This window comes from Bos taurus, chromosome 10, assembly GCF_002263795.3.
Source record: "Bos taurus isolate L1 Dominette 01449 registration number 42190680 breed Hereford chromosome 10, ARS-UCD2.0, whole genome shotgun sequence".
NCBI lineage: Eukaryota > Metazoa > Chordata > Mammalia > Artiodactyla > Bovidae > Bos > Bos taurus.
This window is the reverse complement of record NC_037337.1, coordinates 16589468-16607157: the sequence shown is the minus strand read 5'-3', so window position 1 is coordinate 16607157 and position 17690 is coordinate 16589468. Positions and strand designations below refer to the sequence as shown.

Below are 17690 nucleotides of genomic sequence, written 5' to 3'. Positions count from 1 at the left end.
CAGATATAGGATAAAGAGTTGCATGGTGACTTTTAAATGAAAATCTAGAGGCTAACGAGAAATCATGTGAGGAGTAATAGAGAAAAGCCTTCCGAGCAAGGGGAACAGTATGGGAGAAGCAGAGTGAATCTTAACACATTTCAGGCGCCGAGCACAGGCCATTAGTCAGGGTGAATGGTGCTAGTTGCTAGAGCACATCTGCTGCTGCTAAGTCGATTCAGTCGTGTCCGACTCTGTGCAACCCCATAGACGGCAGCCCACCAGGCTCCTCCGTCCCTGGGATTCTCCAGGCAAGAACACTGGAGTGGGTTGCCATTTCCTTCTCCAGTGCATGAAAGTGAAAAGTGAAAGTGAAGTCGCTCAGTTATGTCCGACTCTTAGCGACCCCATGGACTGCAGCCTACCAGGCTCCTCTTTCCATGGGATTTTCCAGGCAAGAGTACTGGAGTGGGGTGCCATTGCCTTCTCCATAGAGCACTAGTAAGCCCAAATCTTAGTGATTTCAGCCAGTAAAAGTTCATTCTTCCTCCTTGTCAGAGCCCATCAGGTAGGTAGTCTTTCAGTGTTTCAAAACCTAAACTCCTAGTTAGCTGTTCTGCCGTACTCTAGGATAGCAGTCCCCAAACTTTGGGGCACCAGGGACCAGTTTTGTGGAAGATAGATTTTTCCAATGAACCGAGGGTGAGGTGGATGGTTTGGGGATGATTCAAGCACACTTTATCTAGTTATTGTGTACTTTATTTCTATTATTATTAACATCAAATCCACCTGAGATCATCAGGCATTAGATCCCAGAGGCTGGGGATCCTTGCGCTAGGGTCTCCTTGGAATTGTCCACCGCATCTTCCAGTTGCAGCCAAGAGCAAAGAGGAAAAGCTCCTGGTACACTCTGGAGGCCAAGCCTGGAGGCGGTGTATGTCACCTCCACTCATGTTCCATTCACCAGAACTGAAGTGCATGGCGCTGCCCGACTGCAGAGGGACTGAGGGTAGAGTCCAGCTACATGACAAGCAGGATAATAAACAGGTTAGGAGAACACATGGCATTTTTCTGCCTCACAAAGTGCGTAAGGGTGGGTGGTGAGACATGAGTTGAGAAGTAGATGGCCGGGTCGTGCAGGTCATCATGTAAACCAGGGGAGGAAGTATCAGTTGGATGCTGCCCCGAGCCATGACGGACCAGACATTCCAGGATATTCCGTCCACACCAGTTTGCATCTTATTCAGTGAGAAGGGGAAGCCAGTCCACATCAATGATCTGATTTTAATATATCTTAAGAGCTGCTCTGAGGAGATGGTCCCTTGGAGGTGTCCTGCATTCAGGTGATGGGGGAAGAGGATGGAGGGAAGTTGACAGATGTGGAAATGTCATCCCCATTGGACCTGATTTCAGTCTCACTGGCTAACCAACATTCAGACCCCTGCTGACCAACTAGGGGTACCGAACAAGGCTCCAAAAGGTTGGAGAAAACAAAAGCACTGGGCAAGGCAGCTGGCTGTGAGGATTAATTCCAGAAATGACCACCTGGACCAATAGCTTGGAGTCTGTTTCCTCACTGGACCTTGGCCTCCTGGCCCAGTGCACCAGCAGACCCTCTCCAGGTCGTGCTTTCAGTGGCAGGGAGAGAGATTAACACTCCATTAGGTTGGTTCCAACTGGTCCCAGTGCAAGTGGCCAGAGGGCAGCTGGGAGGCGGTGGACAGTCTGCGCAGAGCATGACCACTCCCAGAGCACAGCCTCCAAGTTGTTCAGTTTAATCTTTCCAACTGGTCTGGGAGGATGGAGTTACCATTGACTCCATTTTACAGGTTGCTCCTGTGACTTGCCCGAGGGCTACCCTGTGAGTGACAGCCCCAGGATTGAACACAAGTCTTCTGTTCGTTCTGGAGCACCACCATGGAGTGCTCCACTGGCAGGATTCATCCAGGCTCACTTGGAGGCCAAATGATGAGTGAGGATCTGCCTGGGTCTCTTCACATTCCATGCTTCCTGTCAACATGGTGGTGGCCTCCTTGAACTGGATCCAGCCCTCTGTCATGATGCACCAGTTGTCCTGCTAAGCAATGCCTTTGGACAAATCATTGGCTTACCAAGCTGACTGATCTTTAGAATTACCTGGCAGCCTTTAAACATACACCATCCTGAGATACCCCGGATGTATTGAAACAGAGGGCCTGGCAGCTGTGCTTTTAAAATCTCCCCAGGTGCTCAGATAAAAGCACTATGGCATTGCCACTGGGTGTGTGGGTGGGTTAAGTGAGGCTCAAGGAGGAAGTGTTATCAGGTAGTGAATTAGTGACAGAGTCAAGAGAAGAAGATGGGCCTCTTGCCTTTCTCACCTCTTTTTCCACAAGACTATACTGTTGCTTTGTAAACAGTTATGGGAAAATGCATCCTTACCAACAATCTAAAATGTCACAGCTGGACAGGAGCTTTGAGTTTATCTTTCCAACCCAGTGGTTCCCAGTTGCCCATTGGACCAGCTGTGTCAGTGTTATATGAGATGCTTGTTACAACACAGGTTCCTGGCCTCCCCCTGTACCTACTGTATCAGCACTGGGGAGATGCAACATTGGAAACTATATTTGTAAGTATCTTTGGTGATTCTGATATTAGCCTTGTTTGGAAACCATGGATCCAGTCCTTCTCGTTTTATAGTCAATTCAAATCCAGTCCTCCAAGAGAAGTGATTGGCCTAAGACCGCCTGGTCTAGAAGTCGAGTTTTCTGGCTCAGTCCAGGGCTCTTTCCACTACTCCTCACGTATCTGAAAGCCCAGACGTGTGTAGGGGCAAGAGAGGGAGGTGGTCAACCAACAACATCCAGAGAGACAGTTATGCTGAAAGAGCTACATCAGAGAAACATCTAATTAACTGTTCATAGCAGGTTTTCTTCCCCTGGTGATCGATGCCTATTCTCCCTTCTCTTGCTAATACCTCCCCTCACTCATCCTAATGTGATCAGTTATTCCCAGAAATAAATTATGCACACAATGTACAGTCTATTAGGTAATCAGTGGGACGCTGGCCCAGCAGCCAGAAGGCAAGACAGGCTGTCTGGAGCGACAGCCAATGGAAGGGGCAGTGCAGACCCAGTGGGTGGAAATCTTTTAAGTGGAAAACCCTCCAACAAGGAAACTGGGCTTTCAGATATGAACTTTCAGGCCAAACTTGAAAACAACTGGAAGCACCAGTACAGCTCGATTCAGGCTACAGTTCCCCAGGCCAGCCACTTCTCCAAGACCTCCCATCTCCCACACCTCCAATCCCTGCAGGAGTTCTGTTTCTGATCCAGCTGACACTACAGCCAGCTTCTCAGATCTTGGTGTGGTCGTGGATCACCGGGAATACCATCAAGATGGAGGTTCTGATTCGAGGGTCCTAGATGGGGTGGGGGGGGGCTGAAACTGCACTTCCTGACAAGCTCCCAGATGATACCAATGCTGCTGGTCTGAGCAAGAAGGGCCTAGAGATGAGCGTCGGCTGAGCTGGGTGGTCAGCTAAGTCCCAACCACCAAGTGTTCACTGCTTGGTCCTTTCCCAGGCCAGTCTCTTTGAATGTGCTGTTTCCTCTGCCTACAGTTCCTCCTTTCTGCTTAGAAAACTCCTGTTTGCTATTGACATTCTGGATTGGGCCATGTCTCACCCCTAAAATCTTCAGTGACCCCCTCCTGCTTCAAGTAGACTTAGGGGAGATGATACTTTCCTATACATCAATACTTAACTCTTTTGTGACAGTAGTTCATCTGTCACTCAAAGGCCTGGGAACTCTGAAAATTGCACGGACTCTGCTAGCCACCAGGCACCACAGGGCCTGAGAACTTCTGAGAGATCTCTCAAAGAGTTTAATACCCAAAACAAAATTGGATTGGATCCAAGACCTGAAGGGAAAACTTTGCAATAGAAAAGAATAATGAAAACAATAGAAAAGTTTAACGAAACATCTACCAAACAAAACATTACATCAACCTCATTAATGGTTTCATTGAGTATTCATAAAAATTTTGTTATATTTGACAACGATGTGTAGGTTAGATTTTCTCACTTTGCAAGAATTCTTGAGTACCTCGATCATTGCTGAGAAATCAAAGCCAAGTGTAAATTGAATGAATTACTGTGGCCAAATAATTTCAAAAGCAAGATTAGAAAAATAATTTTTTTAAACATAAAAAAATATACTTAATACAGAATATGGGTGAACTTCAGCAAGTTTGATATGTTCAGGAACTTACCAAACATACTTCCAAAACATGTGTTTAGGGCTTAAGTGTCTGAAAACCATCTTGATGTCTGGCCAAGGGGAAGCACACAAGGGATTTCTCCCAAATGAATGGGCGAATAGATGGGAACCCAAAGTGAATCTGAAAAGTGCAGAGGGGGGAGGAAGGGAAGCAAAGCAGGCAAAACATAAAATGTAAGCCGAAGTTTTGAGAACAACAAAGCCAGTCCTCCTCAGCAAGCCATCCACTAAGGCCCAACTGGCTGGCAGATAGATGATAATCGCCCCCTACTGGCTGGAGGAGTCCTGTACTGCCCACAGACGCTGGCTTCATTTATTTGTCATTGCTGCCTTTCCAATGCCGAAAACATCAAAGCCCCTTGGAATCGCCTCAAAGAAAGAAAGCAGTGGTCCCCGAGGATCAAGACGCTGCCTCTCCTCTGGGAAGGGGGCTCAAGGGGTGCTTTATAACTGACTGTGTGTCAGACATTCTGAATGGATCCAAACCCATCTTGAACCGATTTTTACCTTCCTCCTGAACCACCTCTTGGTTAATGTGTTCCATATGTTTCTTTCTCTGAGGGAAAATAGGCTTACTTTTATTTCAAAGGGCATCATTGAAAAGTCATGGGGGGACAGGACTTTGTTCTAAGACAAGCAATACTTGGGAAGTTCTTCTAAGGAAGCAATCAGAGATAAACAGAAAGATTTATATGCAAGATGTTCATTGCAGCATTATTTATAAGAGGGAAAGATTGGAAACAGTCTAAATGCCCAGCAACAAGGGGGTCGTTAGATAAATCATGATCTACCTACACAATGGAAGATGCCACAGCCATTAAAATTCATTTTTGAAAAGTCTGTTATAGAAACAGCCAACCTTTAGCAAGCCCTTCCTAGGTGCCACGTGGAGGTATCTTGGTATTGTATGTTTCAACTTCTCACAGCCCTATGCCAAAAGCAATCTTTGTAATTTCCCCTTTTGATGCACAGGGACACTGAGGCACAGACAAGCCCAGGTCACACAGGTAGAGATGAGCACTGAACTGGCACCTCTGAGATGCACTGTCACGCACGGCAGGATGCTGCCTCTCTCTAACAGAGGTTCATTGATATTCTGAACCTGGGTAGTGGGAGATGTGTGTGCGTGCTAAACTGATTCAGTCTTGTCCAACTGTTTGTGAACCTATGGACTGTAGCCCCCCAGGCTCCTCTGTCCTCGGGATTCTCCAGGCAAGAATACTGGAGTGGGTTGCCATGTCTACCTCCAGGGGAGCTTCCCGACCCAGGGATCGAACCCACATCTCTTAGGTCTCCTGCATTGGCAGGTGGGTTCTTAACCACTAGTGCCCCCTAGGAAGTCCAGGGAGTAGGAGAGGGAGAGGTCTATTCTTTCCCAGGTCCACAGCAAGCTATCATGAAGAAGGGCAGATGGGAGCTGCCTGGGAAGTGATGACATCTTGGCCAAGCTGTCCTCAAAAGAGGAGGAGTAAATTCCCAGAGCTGGCAAGACTTGGGGTCCTTTCAGAAAATCCTGGGGAGGCAGGGATGGCTAGCACAGCAAATGCATTATAATTGTCCACTGAAAACCAACAAAGAAACTGCAAGGGACTGGGCTGAGGTCCTACTCTGGGTGTCAAAGCAGAGTCAATAGTCCCTGAAATGATTAACAGCCTTGAGTCCATCCAGACACCATGCTGAGAGCTTTCTTCTAGAAGCCCATTAAATCCTCAAGCTACAGCCTCTCTTTGGGCTTTCATTGTTCCCAATTCACAGATGAGAAAACAGAGACATGGCAGGCTTAAGTAAATTGCCTGAGATCTTAACTGGTAGGTAACAGTGGCTGGAGCAGAACCTGGTGATGCAGAGGCCAGAGGCCACTGGCTTAACTGCTTTGTGACATCCTCTCCTGGGAGGTGGGCTGTCAGCGCGGAAACAGGAGCCCACGTTGACCCCCCAGCAGCCACTGCTGTTTTCTGTCCCATTGGCTACAGCTGCCCTCCCTGGCTTTTCAAGGAAATCCTTCTCCACAAAAATGATTGTAGATCCTCTTGATTTAGGAGAACTCACAGGAAGCCAGCTTCTGGCAACAGGTAAGAAGGGGAAATGGGAAAGCATCCTCATATTCGGGGAAAACAATCAAATGGCTTCTGGTCCAAGAGCATGGTGAAACCTAGAGGCATCATCTGAAGCAAAGGAACTCTCCAGTCCCCACTCCCCCAGAAGTCCCGGGCCCCTCCTCAGCCCCAGGCTGCTGGCCACTCACTGGTTAGCCTCCAGTCCAAGCCGCTCAGCTTCCTCCAAAAGCTGCCCTTCCCACAGCATCCCTGGGCTCTGAATCTGCTCTCCAGGCCTGCAGCAGAGGAGTTCAGCCCCCACCCCAAAGACCAGCTCCCCCAGAATCTTTCTAAGTTGATCCACTTCAGTAGCAAACATGACCATATTCCTGAGTTTTACTTTCCCTGTCTCTGTCTCTCTTTCTGAAGAGGTAAATTGAAGTCTCTGTGGATTCCAGCCACTGTGTATCTTGAGAGCACCCTTCCCAAATGCCCTTTGACTGACATTACTGAATGTGGGGCTTCCCACATAGCTCAGTTGCTAAAGAATCCGCCTGCAGTGTAGGAATCTGCCTGCAATGCAGGAGACCTGGGTTTGATTCCTGGGTTGGGAAGATTCCTTGGAGAAGGAAATGGCAACCCACTCCAGTATCCTTGCCTGGGAAATCCCATGGACAGAGGAACTTGGCAGGCCACAGTCCATGGGATCAGAAGAGTCAGACATGACTTAACAACAAACCACCACCAGTCTCCAAGGTAAGGGTCTACAGAGAATAGACAACATTTAAGGGCTAATCCAGGGCCAGTACCCCTCTCCTAAGAACCACCCCCAACACCCCCATGGGGGGCAGGTCTCTGGGGCCATGCTGCCAGGAGATATCCCCTTTGGGGGCATTATCCCGAGGTCCCCAGACTGCTGCCTGATCTCAGCCAATCAGACACTCCCCTGGGAGTTTAGAACCCAGATCCTCCCCTCCACCTCTATGGGACACTGGGCAGTGGGAAACAGGAGCTGGGGCAGCTCTGTGGTCCTGCTAACAGAGGAAGCTGGCTGGAAATGGAAAGAAAAAAGAGGAAGAGAAGCTTGGGGGAGTGAGGCGGGAAAGATACAGACATGACTTTGTAGTTCCTGATTCTAGTTCCTCAGTGGCAGGGATGAATTTTTCACCCTTGGGTTTTTTTGGAAATATGGGCATATCCTTCCCATGAAGTCATCAATTTCCTTAAGCAAACAGTAGTCCTTTGCAGCCAAGGGGCCCCAGCTAGACCATCAGGATTCGAGGAGAGTTTCCTCAGAGTGAATGAGATGATTGGATGGCATCACTGACTCAATGGACACGAGTTTGAGCAAACTCTGGGAGATAGTGAAGGACAGGGAAGCCTTGTATGCTGCAGTCCGTGGGGGTCACAAAGACTCAGACATAACTTAGTGACTGAACAACAATAAGAATCCTCCCAGAGGGCTGCTCTGAAGATCCCGCCCTGCAAGGAAGTTCTCAGGGCCCTGGGCCCCCGCTCTGTGGATCAAGGGTGGGTTGTGTGGGGAAGAGCAGAATCTGTGTGGCGCTCATGCTAGGCCCCATCTAGACATTCTGGCATCTAGGGCTTCCGCAACCTGCCTCCCCTCGGCCCACTCACAACTGCCTTACTGGTGGCAGAGCCTAAGCAATCCTTTCCCTTGTGCCTCTCATTCTCAAACGCTCCCTGCTGCATATGGGATGAAGTCCAAGTTCCCTGACACAGCGTTCATGTCCACTTCCTGCAGCCCCATCACCCACACCACCCCACCCCCCATTTTCTACTTCGTGTCTTGGTTTTCACCTCCACGCCTTTGCCGATTCTGTTCCCTCTGCCTGGACTTTCCTGTGCTTCCTTCTTTGCTGTGCTCATCTCCTCTTGACTTTCAGGAAGGCCACTAATTCCGCACACATCGCTTCCAGGAAAACTCTAACTTCACAGGCTGGGCTGAGGGCTCCTCCCCTGCCCTCCCATATTTCCTGATCTTGCTTAATTTATCAAAACTCAGACCAGATTTTCCTTCCTTGATTTCTAAGAAAAGACTGTGGGCTCTGCAACGGCTAGGATCACAACTTATTTTCTGGGTCTCTCCAGTGCCAGATTCAGTGTCAACTGGCTTCTGTCCACCCACCCATGCCACCTTCTGGCTATTCCTTCCAACCAAGGACATAGATTCCCAAGAGAATGCTCATCACCTATCCCTGTTTTAGAGACGACAGCCCTGAGGTTCAGAGGGGTGAGGTTCACTGATGCCCTGGTGCACACGAGTTTCACACTTCCGTGCCTCCGTGCATGCTGTTTCTTCTGCCCTGGTTCCCTGTGAGGACTCAGTTCCTCATTCTGCCTTCTTCATCAAGATCCACCTCCATGTCCCCCTTCACCTGAAGCTTTCCAGGAGCCTTCCTGGACTTGTTGCCTGTGGCCTCCTGCCTCATGCCCACAGAACACCTCCGTCTGTCTGTGACAGTCCCTGGCTGCCACACTGGGCTTCAGACCCACCCACTTGCTCATGCCTCTCCCTAGTATACAGTGATCACTAGATTATTCAGCTCCTCACCAAAATCTGGCGTATACTAGGTGCATAATTAAAGTGTGTTGACGGGAGAAGGAGGGAAGATGATGTTTGTAAAGCGTTTCAATTGAGAAAGCCTAAGACCTAACTGCCAGAGAAGGCGATGGCACCCCACTCCAGTACTCTTGCCTGGAAAATCCCATGGATGGAGGAGCCTGGTAGGCTGCAGACCATGGGGTTACTAAGAGTGGGACACGACGGAGCGACTTCACTTTCACTTTCCACTTTCATGCATTGGAGAAGGAAATGGCAACCCACTCCAGTGTTCTTGCCTGGAGAAGCCCAGGGACAGGGGAGCCTGGTGTGCTGCCGTCTATGGGGTTGCACAGAGTCGGACACGACTGAAGCGACTTAGCAGCAGCAGCAGCAAGACCTAACTGCACCTGGTTCCTCTACAGCTTCTAACAAAGGGCTGTGGGCAGATGAGAGAATCAGCAAGCATTTCTAACCAAATTCTACACACCATAACTTTCTTCTGTGTTTGTGATGTTTTGAAAGCACTTTTGCACACACTGACTTAATTTTTATAATCATCATGAGGGAGCCGTATATTTTAATTTGCATATGGAAGAGCCACTAGAATCGGCCTGTAATCCCAAGCCTTACCCACAACATGTACCATGTCTAAGGTCAGAGACCGGCTGCCCAGATATGTCCACATATGTGCTGCTGTGTCTGTATCCTTGTCCACTCGTGGTCCATGCACAGCATAGTTACATGATGCGTCCAGATACAGGGAATCCTTGACCAAGAAGTGGTCCTTTTCTTGTAAGCTCAATGCCCTGGCCCCAGTAAGACTCAGCCACCCTCTACCTTGTAATCCTGTCCTGCAATTTCCTCCCCTCCCTAACCTCCCACCATAAAGAAGGTCCCATGCCTTCTGTGTCCCCCAGGGCACCGTGCCAGCCCATCTCAGATGTCAGCTGGTGGGTACAGCCAACCCCATATCCCGTTTTGCCTTACTTCTTAATTAAGCCTCCACAGTGCAGCTCAAGCTGTACCCCAGTCCCTCCAGTTTCCATAAGCATATCCATGCAGCTGAGCCACCCTGGTCAATAACATCAGACTCCTGCCCCTGATAGCTCCTGCAGCGAAGACTGGGTCCTGGGGAGGACCAGCCTTTGCTGGGGTCAGTATCTGGGCTAGGGCAGCATGGCAGACTGGCACGAAGGAGTGAGACCCAGAGGAGTGCAGACACCTCCTGGGGTGCCCTCTCCTAGATCAAGCCCAGCTTCCCCGCCCCTCACCCCACCTCCTCACTGAGCAAAGAAACAGTAATGACCAAAGCACCCAACCATGTAGACTTTTTCTGCATCTTGCCTTGGAACTTCCTGACCTCGGAGTTACTCTTCCAGACGATGACGGTGTAACATGACAAGCCCAGAAGTCGTCACCCCACCACTGCCTCCAGTCCTCCCTGCATTTCAGAGGCCAACCTTCGGTCAACTGTCTCTTCTTTCAAGAGAGAAACCAGAGCAGCTGCCAGCAGAGGGGGAGGGACCGTTGAGGCCTGGGTTTGAAGCCTGGCTTTGCCCACAGAGGGCTGTGCTTCCTGGTTCAAGTGGCCCCATTCTTCTGGGCTGCAGATGCTCCCCTCACAGGAGGGCGACGGCTGCCTTGAGCCACCCGTTTCCTCTTTCCTTCTAGTCCCACTATAAGCATAAACCACAGTCCTGGGTTAGCAATAAAGCTCAACGCACAGACAGAAAAGGTTCCTCCCTTTCTGCAAAAATAACAAAACAACAAAAACAGCAGTGTTTCTACTTAGTGAGTGCCTACTCTGTGCCAGGCATGTTTACATACACAATCTCATAACAATCGTCACAGCAAGGTGAGAAGGTGGAATGTCCCCATTTTAAAGATGGAGAGTAAGTGCGGAAAAATTCTGTCTTCTTCATGGACAGATGCACAGCAGCTGATAAGGGACAGAGATTTCAAACTGAGCCATGTGTCTGCAGAAACAAGACACTTTGAAACTCAACTTTTTTTTCTGTATCAATCTGACCAGCTCAGCTTTCCCTTCTCCATGGAACATTTAAAAACTGTGATCACATACTTGGACACAAGAAAAAGAAATTTTTTTTGAATTTAAAATTGGAGGTTTTAACAGGCCACAGTCAATTACTATAATCCAAAAATTTTAAATACAAAACATAATGTGGCTGAAAATATTCTTAACTACTTGGAAATTAATAAACATTCTTCTAGATACCCCATGGATCAAAAGAAACATTAAAACTGAAATTAAAAATCATCTAAAAAGAGATGAAAAGTGGAACATTTTATTTCCAAAAACCTATGAGATCTGGAAAAAAAGCTCAGCTCCGGTGGAATATGTACAAACCGGAAGACACGTCATAAGAAATGAGAAAAGCAAACAGAAAAAGCAAGTTCGAAATGGGAGTTAATCAATAGCTGAAATTAATAACATGGAAAATAAGAGAAAAGAAAATACACAGATTCCACAAAATCAGAATTGGCTGAAGAGACTAACAGGATTGCAGGGCTGGGTGAAGGGCCCAGTTCTGCAGGTATGTCCATCAGGCCAGGCCCCACTGGTCAGCGACGTGGCCCCTGCCCCTGGGCTCCTGACCCCTGGGCTAGTGGCTGCCTTCCACCTGGACATCACATTCAGTCTGTGGCAATCTGACTGCCCACCAGAGGCTCCTTGGACTGGAGACTTCAGCATTTCCTCTCAGAAATAAAACCCTTCCATCAGGGCTTATTAGGCAAGCGAGTCAGTTTTGTGTTTTCAGCAATGAAAGCTGCTGTGGTTTTGTTTTCTCTCTGTTGCCAGGAGTCGAGAGGAAGTCTGTGGTTAGACATCTTCGGGTGGAGACATATACAAACACAGTGGCTAGAAATGAGCTCCCCGGATTCAGTTCTCCCAGCCCCGTCAACAGGACTCATGAAACTGAGCAAATGAGAAGAAGGACGGGTGGAGGGAGGGGGCCCTGAACCTCTATCCCTTGGCCCCCCAGACCTGCAGTGGCATTAACGCTTCTGCTTGCTCAGCATTCACCCAGCCTGACTCTGTTTCCCATTCTGACATTAGGATACTGCATTTCATTATTTCCTCAAAGGATTTACTGATTTGCCTTCACCCCAACCCAGCGACTGAATGTTAAAGGATCCCGTGAATTCAGCACCCATGGCAGTAGCAAAGCTATAACAGGCACTACTGTCGGCTTCCATCCATCATGGATTCTGGCTTCTCCTTTTCCTTTCAAACCCTGGATTTGATCAGAGTGATGGTGTGCCTGGCCACAAATCCTCACATCCCCAGGCTCCTGTGTATAGAAGCTGGCCTTTTGATTACAGTTTTGGCCAGTGAGTTATGGCATTTCTAAGAAAATGCTTACACTCCCACTATAGGCACCAACTCTTTCTCCTTCCCCTTCTTTTTCCTGCTTGGAACTTGAACATGAGGCCTGGGGGTGCAGCAGCCACCTTGTGCTTACAAGGTAACTGCATGAGGATGAAGTTAGAACAGAAAAACAGAAAGAAGCCACGCCCTCCATGGCATTATTAGCCTTCTGCCCTGCCCTATACGACTCACCAGGAACTTCTTATTTCATGAGAAAAAGAAAGCTTTGGCTGGTAAAACCCCTGGAGCTGTCTGTTCTATTACTTGCAGTTGAAGCATTGTTACTTGAAATGAGAGCTTCAGCTTTCATAGGGTTTTCCAAACATTTTCATCCCATCCTCTACTGGGTCCTCACAGACATCCTTTAAGGTGGATATCAATGTCTTTCCTCCCATTTTCAGATGAGCAAGCTGAGGTGGGTCAAAGAGTTGAGGCCTCCACTCCATCATTCTATCCCCTGGTCCCTGGCTTTTCCCCAGAAAACCCCTCTTGCCTAGAAGCAGTTCAGAGCTTTCCCCTCCCTGTAACACCTCCCCCTACACAAGCGTGCAGGCTGAAAGTGAAAGTTCCTCAGGGACCAAGGAGCGTGTGAACTGATTTCAGCCCTAGCTTCTAGTGCCCAGAATAGATGTGCTCTTTTGTTTTAAAATTCATCACTTGGAGTCAAAGGATCTGAGTTCAAGTCTGACATCTCATCCTCATTTGCTACATGATCTTGGGGGGGATAAATCTCTGAAAATCTCCCTGACCATCTGTACAATGAAAATGGCAGCACTTCTTCTCCTGAGGCTACACTAATACAGTCGCAGATATACGATCATGTATGGTACAGGATAATCAGCTCGGAGATAGTCATCTGTGAGCACTCAGGATGTCAGGGAAAATGCTTTGCGCATGATAAGACACCAGTGTCCCCATTATGGGGCTGTTATCACGATGGCTTTGGTCTGTCTCAAGGCTCCGACTCCACCCACGGCTTGGCCTTCCTCGCAGCTGACGTGTAGATTACAGATATGCTTCACCGGCCTTCGGGACCACTCACCCCTCCCTGTTTGTCAACCTTAGAGTTGAGAATGCTGATCTCATGAGGCTCGATCTTTAAGAATGGATAATGTCAGAGTTCTGATACTTACTTGCTTGTTAAGCCAGGCTATTGCTATCTGATTTCATAAGTTTTTTACTTTCTTAGTGTCCAAAACGTATCTATACATCCCCTTTAGAAAAAATAAAAAAAGAATTAGGCTCTATGTTGGGGACTCTCAGAGTTGGATGGGATTTGAAAGTCATCTGGTCCATCCTGTGCCTCCAAACCCAACCCCTCCCCATTCAGGGCTGACACCCCCTCTTCATGCTCCCCTCTCATCAAACCCAATGGACACAGAACTTCCACTTGCTCACATCAGAGGCAAGTTTACCACCCCCAAGGCAGTCCATTTCACCTCCTAACATCCTCTATTCGAATTCTTCCTCCAACAGGCACTCCTTGGCAGACATGAGGATGTGTTCTTGACAAACCTATAATCCTGTGCATGCTTGACTGTGTGGGATGGTGACTGGCAGAGTCGGTGGGGGATGAGGAGCCCATGTGAGGTGTTACCAAACAGGAAGCGCCATCTGTGCTGGGTGATGACAGTAAGAAAAAGTGTCAATCAGCTGCCCTGGGGGGCTCCAGAGACAGCTTCTTGTTTCAGCTACATGACAGACCTCAAGAATGGCAATCACTCCGTTCATTCTGATGTTCTGGGTATTCACGGGGCTAGGCTGGACCATGCTGCAGTAACAGCATTGAGCTCTCAGGGGCTTAATACAATGCAAGTTTATTTCTTGCTTCTGTAAAGTGCAATGTGAGTTGGGAGAATTGTCCCCATTTTGCATGCCATCTGGAACAGAGGGCTTCCAAAGTCACCACAGCCAAGGTGGAACGAGGAGGAGGCATACCAGCTCTTAACTGCCTGGGTCTTAGGCTCTCAGTCAACAGGAGCCACAGGGCCCCCACCTGGCTGCAGAGAGGGCTGTGGGGAGGGCAGCAGAACCCTGTAGTGTGGGTGAATGCTGTCTCTGCCAGCACATCGAAGGCTATGCCATCAAAGAAACAAGAGTCAGCTCTTAAAAAAAAAAAAAAAAAAAAAGGAGCCCAGTGAGGTGTAATGGGAAGGAAATACACAAGGTGACGGGAGGGGGGACATTATGGGTGAAGAAGGGCCTCTGCTGACTGCTGTTCATGCAAGTAGCTATCACATGGCAATCTGTGGTGGGTTCATGTGCATGGGTGGCCAGGCTCTTCCACCCACGGTGACCATATGCTAACGCAATGAGGACAAGCTTCAGACATAGAGTGTACCCAGCCTCTCCACCACCTCCCATTGCTACTTCTCCCATTAAAAATGTAGTTCTTGCCTGCTCTGCTTCTCATCCAGCCCCCTAAGAAGAGTTTGAGCTTGGCCATCCCAGATCCTGGGAGAATAGGGATGGACAGACAGCACTGGAGAGACTGAGCTGGGGATGGGGGGAGTAGCTTGATTTGTTCTATTGTTTGCTTGTTTTTAGAATCTTATGAGGTTTAGTCATTCTGATGCTGTCTTTGGGTACTGTGGAGGCATTTTACTCTGAGAACCTACTCCAACCATCTCAGACAAGTCTAAATTATGTAAGCCCTTTCACTGATCTGAAGCACATGTCAAAAATGCTCAGGTTGGGTACTACCTACTACAGAGACCCAGTGACAATATCACTGGAAAGTACAGAAGGAGGATCCCAGAGATTCAATCTGATTCATCTGAAATCTCACCTTAAGTCTGAATGTACACTAGCAAATGCACCTTTGGTTCTTGTAATGTTTCCAGATGAAGACATCTCTGAGACTTAGAAAAATTTTTTGAATCAGTTCTGGAGCCCTTGTTTGTGGTGAGAAATTGGGGTCAGCAACAGAATGGAAAGAAAACCAACAAAGAATGAAGAGGAAGGGAGACGGAGGGACTAGCAAAAGGAGACACGGAGGTTAAGTCCATCTAGTATATATAAGGGAGATGTGGAAGGACAAAGGAAAGGTGGCCTGTTGGGTGGATTGATGTCAGGAGGATTTGGGATGCTTTGGTAAAGTGCAAGGTTCTAGAGATTTGAAGCCCAAGGTAATTAGAGAAGCAAAAGGAGGCCTCATCCTTTTTTCATGTCTTTGAGAGATCTGTGTGAAAGGCTGAAATCTCTTCCTTTCATTTCCTTGCTGGACTGTGCTTCTTTGAATGTGACAGTGTAGAGACTTGGTCACAAGGAATCCCTGCATTTACTCAGGGTACATTAATTTAAGCATAAAAACATAGGAAGTAGCTTATTCCCAAGGCAGGTAAGGCAAATGCAGAAAAATGAAGAAGGGGTTATACTTGCTCAGAAATATATTATTAGCACACTTTGGACAAAGGATGAGAGGGATGCAGCAATAGCCAACAGCCCCCTCCCACCCCAGCCACCAGCAGATAGTCGGTGCCCCTTTCCCACTGAGGTTTCCAGGACTGCATTTCCTGCATGCACCCTGATTTAAGAGTCTCTCCTCCCTCCCCGTTCATTGCCCTCCACTTGCCGCAGCTACAGTAACATTAGCTTTGCTGGCTGCCACCTCCCACTGTTGACTCATAAAGACTTCCTGTCAACTAAAAACCCAACATCTTTCACTTGTGCTGTTGACCCAGGTATCCCACATCCTGTATGTGTCCGGTGGGTATTCTGAACCCCAGTGTGAACAGAGGTCTCTGAGGCTGTTAAGCTTGGTAGGCACTCAGCGTAGCCCAGTGTTCATTTCAGCCCTATTGAGGCCTTTTTGGGTCCTGCCTCTCACCTTCCCTGTATTGCCCACCCCTTCCACCTTCTCACAAGCCCCTAGTCACAAGGCAGTTCAGCCCCATGGGTGACTCAGTGCCCCAGGCTTTGGAGTCAGACCCATCTGGGACCCAGATCTTAGTACATCAATGGCTATAGGACTCACCCTCTCCTGGTCTATAAAGGAGTAATTCGACCTTTCTTACCGAAATGTTATGGGGAGTAAATAATCTATGTAAAATACTTACAGAGCTTGTTGATACTTAAAAGATTCACAATAAATGTTCATCCTCTCCCTATAGCTGTAATTCCAGCATAGTCACTAGTAAAAGTGTTGAACAAGATGTGCTCAAAGATAGAGCCCCTTGACACGCTCCCATCTAGGCTGGTCAGCCAGGTATTCATGATGTAGCTGTATTCATTCATTCCATTTCCACAGGTGGATACACTGTGGGAAAGAAGGCAAAGTCTGCATGTTTTGAAAATAAAACCTAAGATCTCTGAGGCATTTCCTATCACTAGCATAGGACCCTCAAGAGCTTCCCAGGTGGTGCTAGTGGTAAAGAATCCAGCTGCCCATGCAGGAGATGTAAGAGATGGGTTCGATCCCTGGGTGGGGAAGATCTGCTGGAGGAGGCTATGGCAACCCACTCCAATATTCTTGCCTGGAGAATCCCATGGACAGAGGAGCCTGGCGGGCTACAGTCCACAGGGTCACAAAGAGTCAGACATGACTGAGGTGACTGAGCATGCACATACACACAGCTCTTCCTAAATCTTCAACCACCCTCCCGGCCCACCTCCCTCTCTGCCTTATTTCTCCAAAACGTTAGGTTCTCTTTCATTCTAATTTTTACCCCACCTTTCCAGGGCACAGCATAATGAAAAATGCCACTGGCCATCAGGAGACCTGATTTTGAGTCCCCCCAGTTCACAATCTGGCTATCAAGTCACTCACACACACTGTAACCCAGTTTCCTCGCTTTTAAAATGAGAGGGTCAAATTAGACATCGATAGCATCAACCTCCACTGGTTGCATGCCTGCTCTGTTCCAGGCAGGTCAGAAATGTCATTTATTTACACAAGTTCAATACCCTCAAGGAGACATCATGGTATCCCAGGGAGCAGACGCCATGCTGCAGGCGTGGGCTGTGAACTAAGGCTGTGCAGCTTTATCGCCCCTACTCTCCATGCAGCTACATTTTGGTCTGAGATAAGTAACTTAACCTCCCCATGCCTCAGCTTCCCCTCTGCAAACAAAGGTGGTTGCAAAGATTAAACCAGATCTCCACATGGGGTCTTTAGGGGCAGCCCTGCGTGAGTGAGTACCCCAGAGGATGCTCACATCAGGGGCCTTCTCAAGGCTAGCCAGCTAAGGCCTGTGCAGCCTCAAGGTTGTGCCCAGTCTCCTACAGAACACCGTCTCCTTACATGACTTCAGAGAGCCCCCCACGAGCAGCTCTGGCCTTGACTGGAGTGGTAGGCTGACGGCCGGGTGCCCAGGAGGAGAGGATGTCAGGGTAGAGGCTAGAGATCCTGGAAGCTAAAGCTTCCCTCGTGCACGGTAGACCACCAAGACCCCAGCAGGCATGCCCACATGCCCCCCTCTTGCACACACTCATACCCTCACCACTGGAGTCGTATTCTC

General features: G+C 48.5%; 1 long non-coding RNA gene across 2 annotated transcripts in view; it reads right to left on the bottom strand.

The window, feature by feature from the left end:
- Nucleotides 1-17690, bottom strand: part of LOC104973058 (uncharacterized) — a 52858-nt gene that overhangs the window by 14833 nt on the left and 20335 nt on the right. The window contains exon 3 of one of the 2 annotated variants that reach the window (XR_009496133.1): nt 10201-16489. The exons of the other annotated variant lie outside the window; for it this stretch is intronic. This is a non-coding gene — a long non-coding RNA (uncharacterized lncRNA). The remainder of the gene's footprint in view (nt 1-10200; nt 16490-17690) is intronic. 2 annotated transcript variants of the gene reach the window in all.